Source organism: Mustela putorius, unplaced genomic scaffold (genome assembly GCF_011764305.1).
Source record: "Mustela putorius furo isolate JIRA1106 unplaced genomic scaffold, ASM1176430v1.1 tig00000589_pilon_pilon_pilon, whole genome shotgun sequence".
NCBI classification, from domain to species: Eukaryota; Metazoa; Chordata; class Mammalia; order Carnivora; family Mustelidae; genus Mustela; species Mustela putorius.
Window position 1 is genome coordinate 3,395,094 of NW_025421425.1, and position 21,325 is coordinate 3,416,418.

Sequence of the window (21,325 nt, forward strand, 5' to 3'; positions counted from 1 at the left end):
CCATAGGGAGCTTATGAAAACTCACGTACGTAAAACCCACAGCACAGTGCGGGAGCATAGGAGGCATTAATATAAACAAAAAGGAAGCTGCCAGTATCACATGCAGAGCAGAAGGCTAGGAGCACAGTCAACTAGGAACTGAACGTTCGATAGGTCCATCACATGAAATTCAACTAGTCCGGGCTGAGGACCAATAAATACCATCACACCAGTGCATGGTAAGCTTTGCACAATTTAAATTGTCCACCTTTTCTTTCTTTTTTTTTTTCCCCTACACTAACACTGTAAAGAAAAAAGGCAGTCTCTGATTTCCACGGAAAGATGATTCACTTAATTTTGATTCACATAATTTTGCCCATCAGCCCTGTACTGAATTTCTCTGCGGGCACCTGGTCCTGTATCTGCCACAGTTAAAAAGAAAGAAAAGAAAACAAACAAAAAAAACCACAAAAAACCCTGAAAGTCCATTTGTTATTTTCAAAACCTTGGAAGAAAATAAATCAGACCCAAGTGGCTATTATTAATTTCTTCTTAGTTTGAGGCAGGGGAAATTCACATTCCTAAGTTAATTTTGCTGGAGTTGGGGACTAACAAATGATGGAAACAACCCAGAGAGGCTCCCATGCCGGAGCCAGGACCCACGGGGGTCTCAACGTTTATCCCAGAGTTCCGCGACAACGTCAGGTTTGTGCACTGGCCAGCCAGAGCTACACAACAGGGAATGACCGAGGATTGTTTTGTTTTAATTCCTTCAAAAATACGCACTAACAGTTTCTGGCAACTGCAAAGAATCAGCCCTCGGCTCAACACCCTAAACGCGCTATCTACACAAAGTCAAGCTCTCGGCGTGGGAAAGGCGTACTTTCAAGTTTCTCTTCTTCGCATGCTTTTCTAGTTTTGGAGTAAATTGTAGTTATGCCACAAGAGACTGATTGTGTATGGAGTTCTATCTCAGAAGAAGGAACAATTGGTAAATTATAAACTAGAAAATTCTCGCGTTATATGCTTCCCCTCTGTGGTTTTTCTGGGAGATTTCTCATGCCTGAGTTAGATAGCTTTTTAAATGCTTACACTAGCACATGAGAATGTTGAAGGAGTTGAAGCAAAGTTTCTGAATGCCAGCCATGTTAGACAATAAAGTTATCAGAATACTTTTGTCTGTGAGCATTCCATAAACCGGGGGGTAGTAAATGTCCCTGTAGATGACCAGGGACACTATTAATTAAATAACTCTGAGACCTTGTAATATTTGGAAATGTCTTCCAAACTACCAGAAACTGAATCGTTTATGCAGTTTATGTGCTAAGTGTATACCTCTATTGATTTACACGTTGCCACAGCCCACGGCTCGATCTTTGGTGAATCTCAGGGCTTCGTTTCCGGAGCCTGAGAATGAACAGAGAGCTCAGTGGCCATTTTGCACTTTGATCATTAATAACTGATTCTGTAGGCAGGAGAAGAAGATAAGAGTAGTGGCTTTATTTGCTGAGAGGTGGTACGTATGTGAAAGTTCTCAGGTGTTCCAAAATTTAGTCTTTACATTCAATCTTCCAAAATTATCTCTGAATTGGAGCTCCGATCCATGAAGGGAGCTCCTTAGCATTGGGGACATCTCTGGACAATAGGAGGGGTCAAGTTTATGTTTTCTTAGCTTCTTGGGGTCCTGTATGAGATTGTGTGTGGGGGGACGTCCCTCACTCCTCTGTTCCTCTAAAATTCAATGATTTGGGGTGCCTGGGTGGCTCAGTCAGTTAAGCATCTGCCTTAGACTCAGGTCATAATCCAGGACCATGGGAGGGAGCCCCACATTTGGCTCCCTGCTCATTGAGGGGGCTGCTTCTCCCTCTTCTGCCTGCCATTCCCCCTGCTTGTGCTCTCTTTCTGTCAAATAAAGAAATAAGATCTTTAAAAAATAAATAAATAAAATGCCCTGATTTTCTTCAGCCTTCCTTCTTCATAGGTGTGTTGTCTATTGCAGATATGTCAAACCTTGGGTATTGAATTTGACTGAAAGTGATACGATTTTATTATTATAAGAGAAGCTAACACCTGTTAGGTATTTAATGGAAATTTATGCAAATAACCATTGCCTCTTTCACAGAAAAGAGAAGTCTGAATCTTTTGTTTTCTGTCTTCGAGTAACAACAGATGATTTGTAAAAATAAGTTTCAATTTCAGTGTCCTCATGAAGCAGAAACCATGTAATGTTCATGAACAACTCTCAAGGCATTCTGGAGCTTTCACTTCCTATGAGCAGCAGTGGGTTTTGAAGCCATTCGAAGTTCAGTTCAAACGTGTAATGGGTACACAAATGCCAATAGTTTATTCATAAACGCCCCAAACTAGAAACAAGCAAGTGTTCTACGACAGGTGAATGGCTGACCAAGCTAATACATCCATACCAAGGAGGAGGAGGCAGCGATAAAAAGAAATGGATTACTGATAGATGTATTAACAGCAGTGTGGAGGGATATGAAGGGAATTCTGCTGAGTGAAAAAGAGAAAAAAACATTCTTGAAATAAACAAAATTATAGAACTAAAGACTAGATCAGTGGTTGCCAGGGTTCTGGGCTGGAGGGTGAGTGTGGGTGTGACTCCAAAGGGTAAGAGGAAGACTTATGGTGCTGGAATCACCCTCCATTTCGTGGTGGTGCTTACACAAAGCTTCGATGGGATCAGGCTGCACTGAACTACACACACACACACACACACACACACACACGAATGCAGGTAATTAACACAGAGGAAATACAGGATTGAATGTCAGTGTCTTGGTTGTGATATTGTATTCCACAGTCACACCACTGATGCTGTGGGAACTGGGAAGTTACAGGATATGTCCCTGTGTATTTCATTTTGTGATTACCCATGACTCTATAATCCTTTCAAAATAAAAAAGTTAAAAAAAATAGTAGGGTAGGGTTTGGTATGCTTTCTTTTCTCTTCCCTGAACTGTCTTCTCTACACGCAATATGCCATTCATTTATTCCCATGAATCATTAAACCAGAATTCAAAGAACATTGGGAAGAGTGGAGTAAAGGGAACGGAAGGAAGGAACAAAGACAGAAGGAAGAAATAAGGGGGAAAAAAAGGGAAAGAAACCACGGCGAACTTCTGATTATCCTTTTTGTTCTTCGTTCTGGGTAGGCAGAACTCAAGCGACTCTGCCCTGGGCTCTTTTCTGCTTTGTTCTGTGAATGAAGGCATTATCCCTGGCGCAGAATATCCCAATCATCCTGCCCACTGCCAATCAGAGGGAAGGGCTGGTGCTGCTTCTGAATGAAAATTCATCCATTATATCCAAGCTCCGGGCTCATCAGGACCCTGTGGTCGCTTCCACTGCCATATGTTTTGGGGGAAAATTAAAAATAGTACTTTTGGCTTACAATACTAGAGCAAAATACAAGTCTGAGTGCATTCTATGTGAGTCCAAGAGACGTCTGATACAATTCATTGGCTCTCTGCAAACGTTCATTAAAGTTAGGCTTGCACCTGGCAGACACGTTCCCGCTCCTCCTGCTAATTCACAGGGGAGCCGCCCCAGCGCCAATCTGCTTCCGCAACCCCCTACCCGCTATCCCAACTCCTGAAAATTGGTTTCCTTGGTTACCTCTGTGTGCTGCTCTCCATATTTATGGTGGTGGGGGTGGGGGGAATCATACATTAAGAGTTGCCTTCTTTCCAGCACTTACTATCTGATGCTTGAGACCGAAATGCTGGATCGGCCTCCGTATCTTCTCCTCATCTTCCCGCCACGGGGCGCCTTTATTTGTCCTGAGTCTTCTTTTTAAGAAAGAATGAGCATTTCAACGTGAGAGCTCACGAAACAATTGTACTGCCTGCCAAACGTATAAAACCGGTTTAAAATCCATGAATTGGAATATCTATTAATGTTCTTAAGACATTTAAAGCGTTTTCTTCCCACAAATCGTTTTTGAGGTCCTTAGCATCTACCTATCCATGCTCCATGTAAAGGTGCCTTGAAACCCGCTCCCTTTACCGCTGCTATCGTTGGAGCTGTTGTGTTCTCTTTCCTGGAGCCAAGAAGAGTTCTGTGTCTGAAGGGTAGGTGTAGCGTCCCATCGACAACCATTTTTTCCTTGATCAGACTTCAGTCAGGCTCCTGTGAGCTCTCTTTAGGACTAGGTCCCGTCATGGGTTCTTACATCCTTCCTTGCAGAGCCTAGTTCTAGCAAGAATCCTGCTGAGTCAGATTAACCAGAAACCCCCACGCTTGATGTCTGACGGCCCTCCATCCAGCCTCTACCGTTCCCCAGGTGATGTCTGCTCACCTAGCTTGCCTTCAGCATGAATCTTGTTAAGTCAGGTAGGCAGAATCCCCCTGCCCCCACTTGTTCCTGATGGTTCCTCTGAGTAACTTTCCATCCTCTGACCCCTGCCCTGCTCCTTGGCTTTAAATTTCCTATTTTTCCCTGTAGTATTCGGAGTTGGGGGCCATCTTTTCCCCCTACTGCAAACCCCACTGTAGCAGCCCCCCACCTCGAATAAAGTCTGCCATACTCTTCTTTACAAATATCACTAACTTTTTCATTACCACCACAGATTCCCCACAGCCCGAGGGGAACACGCAGAGTCACATCCCTCTGTATCCTCAGTCTCCTCCTAGGTTCTGAGATAACATTACCAGGGTGGGCTTCATGGGTGGAAGACCTTGCCGTGGTCCCAGATTACAACCATCCACCACTCAGAAGGGCCCCGTGTTTTGCCAGTGGAACATTTGGAACATGTGCATGAGTGGAGTGGACATGCACAACGTGTGTGTCATTCTGCTCTGGGCTGTCTCATTCACAAACTGCTTGTAATGTCCTATGGGACCCATGACGTGTTGTGGGAGCTACGTAAGACTCAAGGTGAGTCCCAGGTAAGCATGTTATGGTTATGACAGAGTAAGCAGGCATGCTGACTGCCTGAAAAGGCCATGCTCACTCTTCCAACCAGAACTTGCTTTGAAAGAAGAAGGCAATGATGTTCTAAGAACCACGTACAATCACGGAACCCTATCACATCCTTTCTTACTCACGCTACTCTCCTATGTCTGCCAACTATTTATGCTGAAAATGATGACCGAAAAGGAAAGGAAAAGATAGGCCAAACCAGAGTTCTATTTCCTCTCAGTCCTTCCTTACTGTTCAGTAAGACAATGTTGGTAGAATGTGTGTATACTGAAAAGTGGAAAAAAAAAAAAAAACAAAGAACAGGTAAATTTGTGTGGTGTTTCCACTGATCTGCTAAGAACGAAGTACGTATGCTTCTATGGGCTATGAAATAGTAATTGTATCATTTCAGTGATTCTGCATACAAATTCAGCGCTCCCATCTTTGCATATAAGTCTGGCACTGCTCTATATAGAGATAAACGGTAAAATCTGTGCCAATAGTTTAAATTTTTAATTTTTCTTTACTTAGGATGACATTACATAGTAAATTAAACACATCAGGACACGGGGTGGGGAGGGAAAGAGAGAGAGAGAGAGAGAGAATGCATGGGAGAAAGGAAAAAGCTTTCATATCTTTTTAGTACTTTTAATGGCAGTCCACCCCCTGATTTTTAAACAATAACCTCCGTGTTTTCATTCTGACTGATTGTTGCAGATTATATAACCGGCTTTAACATGAGCTACCGCCAACTGCTATTGTGGGGATTAAATGAAAACACACGTGAAAGTCCTAGGCACAAAGAGAATATCAACGAGTCCTTTGCTCTCTCTCCCTCAGTTCACTCCACCCAACTAATTCTTTCCCATTCTACGCCTGCTGTCTTCTCTTGATCCCGTCAGTTATCCACCATGTCTCTGAAATCACATCCTTTTTTTTTTTTAAAGATTTTATTTATTTATTTGACAGAGAGAGATCACAAGTAGGCAGAGAGGCAGGCAGAGAGAGAGGAAGGGAAGCAGGCTCCCCGCTGAGCAGAGAGCCCGATGCGGGACTCGATCCCAGGACCCTGAGATCATGACCCAAGCCGAAGGCAGCGGCTTAACCCACTGAGCCACCCAGGCGCCCTCTGAAATCACATCCTTAAGCAGAAAGTGGATCGTGGAAATCCCTAGTTCAAAAGCCTTCACGGTTTCCCATTGCCTGAAACTCAGGCTTCTCTGCATTAACTGCTTGGTCTGTGGACTCCCCTGACCCACTGTGAGGACCCATCCTCAGCTACCTGCATTAGATGTCCAGGCTGACTGAGGTTCTACATCGTCTCAGATCCCAGAGCAGCCTTACCCCTCATCAAAACGCACTACAATGACTATTTATTTATTTGAGAGAGAGAGAGAGCAAGGGGGGAAGGGTATAGGGAGAAGCAGACTCCCTGCTGAGCAGAGAGCCTGACATGGGGCTCAATCCCAGGACCCCTGGGATCATGACCTGTGCTGAAGGCAGACACTTAACTGACTGAGCCACCCAGGCACCCCCAATGACTTGCTTTTAATACCTCGCTAGACTGCAAGCTCCCTGAGGACAAGAAACCAAACAGGATTCATCTCTGTATTCCACAGTATAAAGCTCCTAGCGTTCATCAAACATTTGTTTGTGAATGAAGATCAACACAGTTAGTACAAGTCAAGACTTCCACTTCTTATTCTGAGTGTCCTTTTATTTGTTTCACTGAATTTTCTCTTCTTTAGAAAGCTATAGTGAAGAAAAGGGACTAAAACACTTTTATTATACTTCTAACATAAAACATCAGAGGAATAAAATAATCTCCTGAGTGAGTGTTTCGATTTGTACGACCACGACTGGAATAAACACTAGCACTAATCAGCTGCTGTCAGTTACCCTATGTATGAAATTATCAAAGCATGTCTTTCTGTAAAATGAAGCTTTCATTATATTTGTATATACCTAAATTTACATACTACCATTTTTTTTCTTAAGTTCAGTATATATCTGGATTCAAGAGAAGGCTGCAACGGGCAAAATTATTCCTCTGGAGGGTTAGGAAAAATCTATATTTTCAAGTAGCACTACATCTTATACCACTGTGTAATAATCCTTTTCTTAATTGTTAAATTCTGTTCATCCTATGGACTTGAGCAAACTAATTTTCCTCTTCTTAATTAAGCCTATGATCATATTTCATTCACTCAAGCTTCCTGCTAAATGAAACACTGTTTTCATTTATAAATGTTCTATGATGTGTTCCTAGTGGTTTCTAATTGGGGACAATTATACACAGATAAATCAGAACTCGTCAGGGCAGTTGTCATGACTATATCTCTGTCCTACTTCGGAGGCTACATGTTGGTTTAAGGCAATAGGGCAAATCAGGACTCCAGAGGGAGCCTTGACGGAGAAGATCAGGAAATTCACAGGCAGTGAGGACATCCTTCATTTCTAATTTGTTGGTTTAATCTGGCTAGAGAGGAACTGACAAAATCTTCATCACCTAATGTGCTTAATGGTCTAAATGAAACGAGTTGGTGGTGTTGGTTTAGCCTCTATGGGACCCATGTCTAAGTCACAGGAGCCCCTGATAAATTACTCTAATGAGCCCTCTCGCAGAAAATGCAACACAGAAACTAGACACTGGCATTTTGTATCGATTTTTCCAAAAGCCTTAAAAAGGTGAATGAAGCAGGGCATCTGGTGGCTTCATTGGTTAAATGTCTGTCTCTTGGTTTCTGCTCAGGTAATGATCTCAGGATCGTGAGATCGCGCCCACTGCTCGCCATGGAGTCCGCTTGGGATTCTTGCTCTTTTCTCCTCCCCTGGGCTCTCCCCCTGTGCACTCTCTCTCCGCTTTCTCTCTCTCTAATGAATGACGTGAATGAATGCATGAATACGTAGATAAATAAAATTTAAAAAAAAAAGTGTAAGGATGAGAGTCCAGAAAAATGGGTTATCACCCCCTTGCGGGTCATTGTCAATGCAGAGGAAAATTATACCCAATCAGAGTAGAGATTTTCTTCATTTTCTTCTCCTATTCAAAAAGAAAGAACTACAAAAACAAATGTAATTTTTTAATATTTGTAATTGGTGGTGTTTATCTCCATATTCACTACTGAAAAGTAAAGTGACTTTTTTTTTTTTTTTACTAATATGAGTTAATATAAAAAAACACAAAAAGAAGTAAAATGTTGGGATGGAGGATAAAATATAATAAACTCATTCCTCCCAAAGTCAGGGAAGACATATTTCTCTTGCTTTGTTTTAATTTTTTTTTTCTTTTTCTTTTTGAGAGAGGAGAGCATGTGTACTCAGAGCATGAGGAGAGGGCAGGGCAGAGGGATAGAGACAATCTTTTTTTATTTTTTAATTTTTAATTAGCATATAATGTATTATTAGCCCTAGAGGTACAGGTTTGTGAATTGCCAGGTTTACACATTTCACAGCACTCACCATAGCACATACCTTCCCCAAGGTCCATAGCCCCACCCCCTTCTGTCGATCCCCCTCCCCCGGGGCAACCCTCAGTTTGTTTTGAGATTAAAAGTCTCTTATGGTTTGTCTCCCTCCCGATCCCATCTTGTTTCATTTATTCTTTTCCGACCCCCCACACCCTCCACGTTGCCTCTCAACTTCCTCATGTCAAGGAGATCATATGATAATTGTCTTTCAGATAGAGAGAATCTTAAGCAGTCTCCATGCCCAGCGTGGAGTTGGACAGTGGTGGCGGGGGCTCAAACTCACAACCCTGAGATCTTAACCTGAGCTGAAATCAGGAGTTGGATGCTTAACCGACTGAGCCACTCAGGCACCATTTTCTCTTGCTTTATTGTTTAAGTAGTTAAAAATAGTTTAAGTAAGGGCAGTGTGATTTTTTTTCATACAGGCTGAAAGTCAAAACAAGAAAAAAATCATATTCCTTTTCCTCTTTTTTGACATTCAACATTTAAGAAAATACCAAAAATCAAATTCTCCCAAACTTAGAATTTTATTTAATTAATGCACTATCCTGGGAAATGACTTTCTTTTCCCCAAAGTGACTGGACAAGCCAGATTCAGAACATCAATTTAAAAAACTAACAAAACCATTTTTCTTTATTTTGCCATCAACGACTCAAACCTCCTCTCCCATTAACATAAGTACACAGGCACACCCATATACACACACTCATTCACAGACACACCCCACCACGACCACCGACAGTAAAAACTTTCTTTCTGTCCGAATTTGGAAGTTAAGAAAGTATTCTGTGTCAGAGAACAGAGAGCAGAAATGCCCGTATTTTACCCTAGGCATAAGATAGGAAAGTGGAAATTTTAGAATGACATCTGGCCATTTGTAACGGCATGGAAAGAGCTACAGAGTAGCACGCTTGAGAAAGACAAATGTCATATGATTTCACTCATATGTGGAATTTGAAAAAAAACAAAACAAGTAAAGGGGAAAAAAAACCCAGAAAGAAACAAATCAAAAAATGGACTCTGGGGGCACCTGGGTGGCTCAGTGGGTTAAAGCCTCTGCCTTCGACTCAGGTCATGATCTCAGGGTCCTGGGATCAAGCCCCACATGGGCTCCCTGCTCAGTGGGGAGCCTGCTTCCCCCTCTCTCTCTGCCTGCCTCTCTGCCTACTTGTGATCTTGATCTCTCTCTCTGTCAAATAAATTAAAAAAAAAAAAAAAAAAGAAAGAAATAGACTCTGAACTCTAGAGAACAAACAGATGGTCACCAGAGAGGAGGTGGGTGGGGGTTATGGGTGACATGGGTGACGGGGCAGAGGAGGGTACTGGTGATAAACAGCGGGTGACACAAGGAAGTGCTGAAGCACTATACTGTACACCTGAAACTAATAGAGCACTGTATGTTAATTAACTGGAATTTAAATAAAAAACTTTCAAAAATTAGAAAAATAAAATGAAGTAAGTAGAGGGGTCATACTTTTCTTCTCCTTTCCAGAGAACCACTCAAGAACTGCACCCTGTCATGTCCTAAATTTGGGCTGTATATTTCACGGGGATTGAACAGTTGAACGTGCCTGGGTCCTTGAAAGATATCCTCATTATTTGAAAAAATAGTAATAAATAAACACTGCCTTTGGAGAATTGGTCAGTAGAAACAGCTTTATATAACATAAAACAGTATTAGGCAGCTCTTCTTTACGGACGTTACGTCATTTCAGAGAGGGTTTTTGCAGAATTTCTTCTTCTCTTTCTGAGCCCTTTTTTGGTGGAAAGTGTGTACGCTGCTCGTCTCCCCCAATCTTGCGCTCTGCAGGCTGAGGTAAAATGACAAAGAGCTCTCGAAGAGAATTCACGTTGAAAAGCACTGTACGTCCATAGAGAGGGCAAGCTCTTAGCTCTTGGACTGATACCCAGCAGCACCCGTGTTAACAGCTAATCCTCATTAAACAAGTCTAGCAAGTTAAACTAGATATACTTATGTCAGGAATGCATGTGAGGAGCACAGTTACCCACAAATTCTGCCACTTCATTCACTGAGAAGGGGGGGTCGCTTTCTACCCTTTTCCTTGATTCTGGACTGGCCATGACCTGCTGAGACAATGAAAATGCAGCAGAATCATTAAAACGATGCTTTGTAAATTTCAGCTCAAGTCATGCTCTTGGGGGGTCTGGAATTGAGCCTGAGCCTGGCTCTGTGCTCAATGGGACATCTACTTCAGAATTCTCTCTCTCTGTGGCTCTGTGCTCAATGGGAAATCTACTTCAGGATTCTCTCTCTCTGTGGCTCTGTGCTCAATGGGAAATCTACTTCAGGATTCTCTCTCTCCGCCTCTGCCCTCCCTTCCAGCTCACTTGTGCTCTCTCTCCCTCTCGCACTCTCTCTAAAATAAATAAATATTGAAAAAAGAAACACAGGGTGAAACCTTTAACTACCCGCTTGGTTATATCCTGGAGTAAATTGATCTTCTATTTTATTTCATTCCTTAGTGAATTAAAGTGAATACACACCTATTATGCTCCAAACCATGAGTTTCTGGAATTGAGATTCTTAAAGAAGTGAAATGTTTAGGGCCTGTGACATTGAGAAAAAATACACTTTGCCATGGAAATGATGTATAAAACTATAAATTAATAGTAGGTAACACAGAGTGTTACAAGCTAAGATACACTGGGCATAAGATGGCAAAGACTTTGTTAAAAAATGAAGTGAATTTCACCAAGAAAGATATCTGGGTAGAAACGTGATTTGAGCCTGATCTTGCAAGAAATGATGAGAGAGAACTGAATGGGAGAATGGAGGAAAATCCCATGGGAATATGGACATGACAGATTTCTAAAAGGAACTAAAGATGAAAGAAAAATAAAAATCAATAACTTATTTAAGTCAGTTAAACTTTTCTAGAAAACACTATAGCTAAGCTCTGCAGAATGTAATTCGGCCAGAGAAATGTTTCTTCCCTTGCAGGGGTGTGGTGAAAAGCTGGGATGGGGGTAGGGAGCATAATTTAGACTAAATGGTGATATTTGGGGGCGCCTGTTTGGCTCAGTTGGGTGAGCGTGTGACTCCTGCAACTCAGGCAGCTTCTTACAAAACCAAACAAACACCTACCCTATGATCCGGTGATATCAATCCTGGATATCTTCCCCAGAAATACAAAACATACATATTACAAAAAGACTTGTACGAGAATGTTCTTGTCAGCTTTTTAATAATAGCCCCAAACTGAAAGAACCTAAATGCTCACCAAGAGGAGAATGGATAAGTAATCTGTGTCCTATTTATAAAGGAATGTTGCTAAATGGTGAACAAAAACACTATTCATATATTCAAAAGCAGGATGAATCCGAAAGCTTCATGTTTAAAAAAAAAAAAAAAAAAGACAGCAAATGACATATACCCTTGTTTCCATTTAATATGGAATTCTCAAGTAGGCAAAACTAGTGTATGGCAGGAAAAACCCAAAACAACAATAGTTGCCTATGAGAGAGCAGGGGTGAGGTTTGCAGGGAAGGGGCACAGAGCAGCTTCCTGGGTGACGGGCAATGTCTTGATCTTGTTGGAGGTTTGGGTTACCCACTTTTTTCCTTTATTAAACCTTGTTGAATGGTGCATTTGAGATTTGTGCATTTCCTCATATGAAAGTTTTACTTCAAAGGGGAAAAGTAGGAACTGGGGGAAAATATCAAAGTCTAGTTATTGATAGGCAGGTCGAAGTTTCTGGGAGGGCCGTGTATTGATGTCTGTGACTTGTTTTTGAAATGCATCAACAAATAACATTCGTCATGTGACAAACAGTATTTGTTATATAGCAAATAGCTTACCCTGGAGTGGCCCAGAGATGAATTCATATGTGATTAATCAAGGGGATCAAACTGTTGGTGGAGGTAGATGGTGGGTATACGGACATTCACCGTAAAATTCTTCCAACTTTTCTGTTTAGCTTTTTCTTTTCCTTCCTTCTCTCTCTCTCTCTCTCTTCCTTCCTTCCGTCCTTCTTTTCCTGCCTCCCTCCCTTTCTCTTTCTCTTTCTTCCTGTCTTGCTTTCTCTCACTCTCTCTCTCTTTCTTTCTCGTATCTCAAGCAGGCTCCCCGACATGGGACTTAATCTCACGACCCTGAGATCATGACCTGAGCAGAAATCAAGAATCAGACACTCAACCGACTGAGCCTCCCAGGGGCCCCGTGTGTTTAGTTTGTGTCTCCCCCCCCCCCCCCCCCCATGAAATGCTGGAAAACAATGATCTAGAGCAGTAGCAACTGGGGAAAGAATGCATTCCATATTCCTGGCTCAAAAATGTTGTCCGTACACGTGATTGGAAAAAGCAAATTCCCCAAGTAAGGAGCATAGATAACCGGCTCTAACTGGGTAACTGTATAGACAATAGAGCGTGTGCAGGTACCACATATACACAATCGATAACTGACAACATGCTTGAGATGGTCTTTCTCCAATACTCAACTAAAATGAAATACTTATTTTACTACAGAAATATCTGAGTTACTCAGTGTGATAAGAATGCCTGTATTGATTGATCTTCCAGTCAGGGGCTAGCAAACATCTTCTGTAAAGGGGAGCTGTGTTAGGCTTTGTGGGCAGTAAGGTCTCTGTCGCAGTTACTCACCCACGGTACACAGGTGCAGGAGCATTTAAAGACAACACCCGAACTAACAGGCCTGAGTTCTCATAAAACTTTATTTATAGAAACAGGCAGCAAGCCAGATTTGGCCTGCTGTTTTATTGGTTCAGCCTGTTCTACTGAAGGAGTATGCATTGAATTACTGTGTGACCCCACATCACAGATTTTGCAGTATTTATAGGGTGAATATTGGTTTCAGGTCATACACTCAGCTAGAAGGTCAATCGACCTTATAATTTTTAAGTCTTGTAATTCAAATAACTTTAAGGATGGAAGAATTTCTTTTTTTTTTTTTTTTTAAGACTTTATTTATTTATTTGACAGGCAGAAATCACAAGTAGGCAGGGAGGCAGGCAGAGAGAGAGAGAGGAGGAAGCAGGCTTCCTGCTGACCAGAGAGCCCGATGTGGGGCTCGATCCCAGGACCCTGGGATCATGACCTGAGCCGAAGGCAGAGGCTTTAACCCACTGAGCCACCCAGGTGCCCAAGGATGGAAGAATTTCTTACAGGACTTTTTTTCTGGGCCAGGTTTGCTCTGGAGAGCAGGTCTTACTCTCCAATTCAGTGGGGGTGAAATGTTCCCATTTCCTAGCTCCCTGAGTGAAGCCAAACACTTCCAAGACACAGTTCCCTTCTTACACTGCCAGTGACTTATAGGTACAGGACAAATAGACAACAGGTGAATGGGAGAAAAATTCACTTGTTATAAAGACCTTTCTATATAGAGCTATCTGAGTTGAATTTCATTCTAGAGAGTGAGAAAGCTCACCCTCCCTGGAAGTAATCAAGGAAAAGAAAATATTCTGCAGTCAGGCATGTTTATTAGAGCAATGCCTCAGTGACTAAAAGACTAAACCCAGAATCTGATGTATAATGTCAAAAGTGACAAATGCAATTTCTATTGGAAGAGAGAAAATCAGATTGTACAGAACATACTTACTAACAGGGCCTTGTGACTCACAGTGAACACCATTTAAAAAATATATATTTTTTTCCCTATACCTACTTTTTCTTTATCTAGAATTCAGCAGATTGCAATGGTCAGTTCTTCTCCAAAAGTGTTCATTAAATTCGCCTTAGGTTTGATGAGTTCACAGAAAAGAATGAAACATTTGTAAACCATCTGTCCCTTTATCTCAGATCAAAGATCACAATAGAAGCTATTTTATTTAGAAAATGGAATTTGACAAAATCTCACGTGCTTTTTGTGGACGCTTCCAAAATGACACAAATGCTTTTAAACTCTTTTACTTTCCTGGTATCGACTCCCTTATAAATCGAAAGATAACAGTAATAGAAATTAAATACCTATAGCACCTCAATTAATTGACATTGCATTTTATTTTAGGTCATTACTCATGACTTCAAATGTTAAATTACAATTGGAAATGATGGATATCTAGAAATACGGGTTAGCCTACCACACTAAACCTATGCATATTTGAAGCCATATATTTTCTTAATAGTTTAAAATAAAACCACCACTTTTTAAGAAATGGTCTGGAGTGCCTACTGGAAATACTGAAGCACCCTAAAAACCCAACAATGCACTTGTCATTGTATGCAAGAGCAAAACTGGCTGAATTATTATGTATTTTAGCCCTTCAAAGACTGAGCCATAAGCTGCTTATGTTTGTTTTACTGAACTCTGGGTTTGGGGAGCCCTGTGTGTTCACGACAGCAGCTCTCCACTTTTTGCATAAGAAATCAAATGGACTCAAGAGATTCATGATCATGTGGCTCGATCTCCATGTGCCTCATCTGGGTATCCTCTGTGCCAGGCACCGGAGACAGGAGAGGACAATCAGCAGTCCGGTCCTCGAGGTGCACTGGATTCAGTGGTGAAGACAGGCTCGCGGTGGGCGCCAAGACTAAGACCCTGGGCATCAGAAGCTCAGTGATGGGAAGGATTGCGTGTGAAGGAGGAGACTGCGGAATACCCAAAGGAGACATGCTGTGGGAGCCAGACTGCCCAGGCTGAAGAGGATTCTGAGAAACAAAGAGTGGAAATGGGATTTGGGGGTAGGCGGGTTGGGTGCAGTGGGAAAGAGAGTTTGAGGATGACTAAGGACATGAGTGTGAACCCAAGGGTAGCAAAGACCCTATCCTGGTAGCCTGGAGCAAAGGAGGGTACCTTCCAGAAGGAAAAGAAGGGATATAGTAAGAGATGGCCCCAGATGATAAGCTGAAGCCCATTTGTGACTGACCCCAACTGCAAATATTCGGCACTTATTCTGGAAAAACTTGGGTGCCCTTGGAAGTTTCTGAGTAATAGAATGGCCTGATTAAAGAAGATGGTGGGAAGAATGTCCCACAAGCATCTTCACACAAGTGTAGCTTTGTTGGAGGTAGTGGGTCTCAAACACAGCACCTGGGTGGCTCCCTGTAGGTTCAGTACAGACTGTGGGGCAGGGTCTCAGCTCCACAATCTCAGGGTGTGTGTGCAGTTGGCGTGACAACCCTGGAGGACCCCACGGCCCAGCTACACCTGATGCTAATGAGTTTTGGCTGGGGAGGAACACTGAGAGGATCTCAAAGGTACCCCCCAAGTAGCCAGCTGCCTACGGTTGTTCTAGTTGTGCAAAACTGGGAGAATGGAGTCTGGATCCTCAAAGGGCTCCTGGTATGGTAAAGTCAATCTCATCAAACATATACAACTATGAAAATACTTTCAAGGATTTTTTTTTTCCCAGTTCATTCGCTCATTCATTCAATCAACAGATATGTATCAGTGTCCACAATGTACCAGGGGCTCCTTTGGAGACTGGGGATTCAGGGGGCGAATGTACAAGGAGTCGCCATTCTGAGTATAGAATTGATATGGGGGATTGGGTGTGCTGTCTGGGAGAGGTTCCAGGAGGAGTTAGGGAGTTTCCAAGTTCTCATATATGAACTTCTACACGTGGTGTTGAGAAAAACGTATGATCCTATGTTAAAAATGTGTGCATAATTTCACAATCACCCTGGACAAAAGAGTCTGAGTTATATGGTTTAAAGAATGTAAGAAGAAGCAAACTATCAAGAATTGAACACAATGGTTAGTCTTACTGATCTATAGTCTAGGAAGGGAGAATGTTTGGCTAGTCTCATACAAGATGAACGATTTCTTGGCATTATCACCGACGTCCCTACTCCATAGCCCAGTTGAGATCAGATGATTTAATCAATGTCTAGGAAAACACGATTTAGTTCTTTCCAAAAGACATGCTTCAATTTTAACTTCATAAGAAATACAGCACATAGTCCTGCTTAAGGGATATGCCTCTTTTATGAAAGTCTAATCTACAAGTAATTCTTCTTTTTAGTGTTGATTCCTTTCCCCAGAGGAAATGAACATAGCTGCTAAAAAGTGATTGCACCTTAAAGTTACACATGTTCAAGGACTTAAAATAGTTTCAAATGAAATATCCAGGGTTGACTTTGAGATGTAAATCACACCACCGTGATTGGTGTGTATCTACAAATAGCAGCAGACAGGCCTTTTCCAAGTATGGAATTGACCTGGTAGAAAAAGCAAGCAACCCCATATGAGGTCTCAATTCCTATGCTAGCCAAGCCTTAGTGGCAAAACACAGGTTTCTTGGGTCTCTGCGACCAGCCCCGCATTTTCATAATGTTGAACTTCAAAGTGAGGTCATATGATGTTTTTTCCAGCCACCGTTCAGTATACTTAAATTGGCATCAAATCATTTCTTGGGGATTACTGCAGACGGCCTAGAGGACTCCTTGGAGATGGCGGGGACAGAGAATCCCATAGACTGTCCCAGTTGCAGAGAGGAGCCAAGGGTTCTGTCCACGAGTTAGCTAGAATCTCTGTGGCACCCGCATTAGCTGAAAAGAAGAAGTCAAACACTCTTTCCCTTTTCTTTCTTTCTTTCTTTTTTTTTTTTTAAAGATTTTTTATTTAATTATTTGACAGACAGAGATCACAAGTAGGCAGAGAGACAGGCAGAGAGAGAGGAGGAAGCAGGCTTCCCGCTGAGCAGAGAGCCTGATGCGGGGCTCGATCCCAGGACCCTGGGATCATGACCTGAGCCGAAGACAGAGGCTTTAACCCACTGCCCCTCCCTTTTATTTCTTTAAGATTTTGTTCATGGGCTCCATGGAAGAAGATGGGATAACTGAAGAGTGAATAGTTTATGGTATGGTCCAAACTGGGACATCTTTTGGGAGAGAAAGATTGGGGGGGAGGGGATGTCTATCAACAGTTATACCAGGACGACTGCCATAAACCATACAGTTCGCAGCAAACCAGTATTTCAAAGATTTCATTGTTAATATTGAAGTAAAAATAGTATCTGGAGGATTATTTGCTCAATGTAATATTTTCCCCTTCATTTCTACATATCCTCTCATTAATTTTAATGCATCCTAAATAGTGACTTGGCAAGGATTCTAGTAGATGGAGAAGTGCTGTTCACTGCATCAAAATTCTCTGCAATCAGCATTGCATCTCATCTCAAACTTAAAAATAAATTGGGTAGATTCTTATTCTCCTCAAGCTCAATTTCTACTTTCTTAGTCACCTAGCAGCTTTAACTGTGATATGTTACGATCCTAGGGTGCAGGTTTTAAAAACTATTTAATAAGACAGGCAATTTACCTTGGGAATATTGGAACTCTTCTGAAAAGCTCTGAGCAAATAAGATGTTTTTCCGAATTCTTATGTACTATTATTGGATAAGAACATGTTGACTCTTGGAAATCCCCAAATGAGAACTACTGAGAAATAATCTAGCCTTTTGATCAGAAAGTGAGAACACTAACGTGTATTTTGATTTGGAACTAGTATTTGGAAATGCTCACAATACCAACATTATAAAATACAGGTACCTACATTCAATGTGAGAACAATGTTAGAGGGCCAATATGTATATCTTTGCCTATTTATGATAAAGTACACCTTAGGGAAAGATATACAGATGTATTCCCTCCAAAAATTAAAATTTAACTTCCAGATAGTATGGATAAAGTTATTCCTGAAGCTCTATTACATATAAATTTATCAATATATACTTTGTAACTAAGTATACTGCAGCTTTCACATGCTGAACACATTCATATACAAATACAATGTGGATAGAATCATGTAAAGGGAGGGACGCCTGGGTGGCTCAGTGGGTTAAAGCCTCTGCCTTCAGCTCGGGTCATGACCAGGGTCCTGGGATCGAGCCCCATGATGGGCTCTCTGCTCAGCAGGGGGCCTGCTTCCCCCTCTCTCTCTGCCTGCCTCTCTGCCTACTTGTGATCTCTGTCTGTCAAATAAATAAACAAAAATCTCAAAAAAAAAAAAAAAGAATCATGTAAAGGGAGATTATAAATTAGCCTATGATTGTTTTTCATGAAAAGATAAACTTTATAGTAAATATCCATACTTGTTAGAAACACAAAATTTTGGAATCAGAAGACTGTTTTCATTCATACCAAGAACTGAAAACCCAATTATTATTATTACATAGACTTCTTTTTTCAGGGTGGTACTTTTTTTTTTTTTTAAGATTTTATTTATTTATTTAACAGAGAGATACAGTGAGAGAGGGAACACAAGCAGGGGGAGTGGGAGAGGGAGAAGCAGGCTTCCCACTGAGCAGGGAGCCTGATGTGGGTCTCGATCCCAGGACCCCAGGATCATGACCTGAGTTGAAGGAAGACACTTAAGAACTGAGTCACCCAGGCGCCCCAAGGGTGGTACTTTCGCTCTGAGGCAAAGTTTTAAAAAATACTACACTAGGATCATGTCTGGTAATCACTTTTGTTACTGTAATCTGTCATAACATTAATAACTAATAAACTAGGGACATTTTAGAATTTTTCTTTCAACCATGTATAATCTTGCAACATATAATTTCAGTTGCATACAACAGAGTTGATACAAATGGAAAAACTACTTAGCAAGTCATTTTATTATTGAGCTCATTATATTTACAATTAAAACAAGGAAAATTGTTCAAATCTCCAATGAGGGATGGGCGTCATCTCAAACTGAACTCAGGGATGGTGCTGGGCAAAAGCTCATCTCCATTATCATGTCTGGAGGAAAGTCTATCAGTCAAACTGTCTTCTCCCTTAATCATCAGTTAATGTGACTATTAACAAGATATTTTCTCCAATATGTGCTTCCATTAGCATAATTCTGGGCCCTAATTACCTTATGCTTTTTTTCATCTTTAAATATCTGACACAAAAATTGCAGTAGCAAATAGGCCCATGCGGTTTTCTAATCTAGTTTTTTCCCAAACTTGTCAGGGATGACATTCTTTTATGTACCTTTGAATCCAGGTTCTTTTGATTATTTCTCAAGATTTTTTTTTTAAAGAAATAAAAGTACTACATATGTATGATAAAAATTTAGAAATTCAGTAAAGGTTAAAAAAAAAAATCACTCTTAGTCCTGTAAGTCAGGGACAATCATTATGGATGTTTCATTGCATATATTTATTTTTTTATTTTATGCTTTATATAATTTATTTTTATTGATTTATATTTTTCTATATATGTTTATTTATTTTTAAGATTATTTATTTATTTAACGAGAGTACAAGTAGAAGGAAGGGGCAGGCCAAGGGAGAGGAAGTAGAATCCCTGCGGAACCGGGAGCCCGATGGCAGGGCTGGATCCCAGGACCCCGGGATCAATACCAGAGCTAAAGGCAGAAGCTTAATCAACTGAGCCACCCAGGTGCCTCTATATATTTATTTTTATTTTATATTTATTTTTTATTTTACATTTTCTATAGATACTTATTTTTTATTTTTCAAAATTAAAATCATACTACTGTGGTTTTTTTTTTTTTTTTTTTTTACTTGCCACCTTTGTCAGCATTTCTCCGTGTCTTTATTCCCTGAGGAAATAATTTATAATGGCTACATATCAAGCCACATGGATATACTGTAACATTTAAAATTTACCTCACTTTTTGTAGGGATAGAGGGCACATACCTCAATATCATCAAAGCCATCTATGAAAAACCCACCGCAAATATCATTCTCAATGGAGAAAAACTGAAAGCTTTTCCGCTAAGGTCAGGAACACGGCAGGGATGTCCATTATCACCACTGCTATTCAACATAGCACTAGAGGTCCTAGCCTCAGCAATCAGACAACAAAAGGAAATTAAAGGCATCCAAATCGGCAAAGAAGAAGTCAAATTATCACTCTTCGCAGATGATATGATACTATATGTGGAAAACCCAAAAGACTCCACTCCAAAACTGCTAGAACTTATACAGGAATTCAGTAAAGTGTCAGGATATAAAATCAATGCACAGAAATCAGTTGCATTTCTCTACACCAACAGCAAGACAGAAGAAAGAGAAATTAAGGAGTCAATCCCATTTACAATTGCACCCAAAACCATAAGATACCTAGGAATAAACCTAACCAAAGAGACACAGAACCTATACTCAGAAAACTATAAAGTACTCATGAAAGAAATTGAGGAAGACACAAAGAAATGGAAAAATGTTCCATGCTCCTGGATTGGAAGAATAAATATTGTGAAAATGTCTATGCTACCTAAAGCAATCTACACATTTAATGCAATTCCTATCAAAGTACCATCCATCTTTTTCAAAGAAATGGAACAAATAATTCTAAAATTTATATGGAACCAGAAAAGACCTCGAATAGCCAAAGGGATATTGAAAAAGAAAGCCAACGTTGGTGGCATCACAATTCCGGACTTCAAGCTCTATTACAAAGCTGTCATCATCAAGACAGCATGGTACTGGCACAAAAACAGACACATAGATCAATGGAACAGAATAGAGAGCCCAGAAATAGACCCTCAACTCTATGGTCAACTAATCTTCGACAAAGCAGGAAAGAATGTCCAATGGAAAAAAGACAGCCTCTTCAATAAATGGTGCTGGGAAAATTGGACAGCCACTTGCAGAAAAATGAAATTGGACCATTTCCTTACACCACACACAAAAATAGACTCAAAATGGATGAAGCACCTCAATGTGCGAAAGGAATCCATCAAAATCCTTGAGGAGAACACAGCAGCAACCTCTTCGACCTCAGCCGCAGCAACATCTTCCTAGGAACAACGCCAAAGGCAAGGGAAGCAAGGGCAAAAATGAACTATTGGGATTTCATCAAGATCAAAAGCTTTTGCACAGCAAAGGAAACAGTTAACAAAATCAAAAGACAACTGACAGAATGGGAGAAGATATTTGCAAACGACATATCAGATAAAGGACTAGTGTCCAGAATCTATAAAGAACTTAGCAAACTCAACACCCAAAGAACAAATAATCCAATCAAGAAATGGGCAGAGGACATGAACAGACATTTCTGCAAAGAAGACATCCAGATGG

At 41.0% G+C, this 21,325-nt stretch overlaps 1 protein-coding gene across 3 annotated transcripts in view; it reads right to left on the reverse strand.

Moving 5' to 3' along the window:
• Positions 1-21,325, reverse strand: part of CTNND2 (catenin delta 2) — a 900,906-nt gene that overhangs the window by 415,311 nt on the left and 464,270 nt on the right. The window lies entirely within an intron of this gene.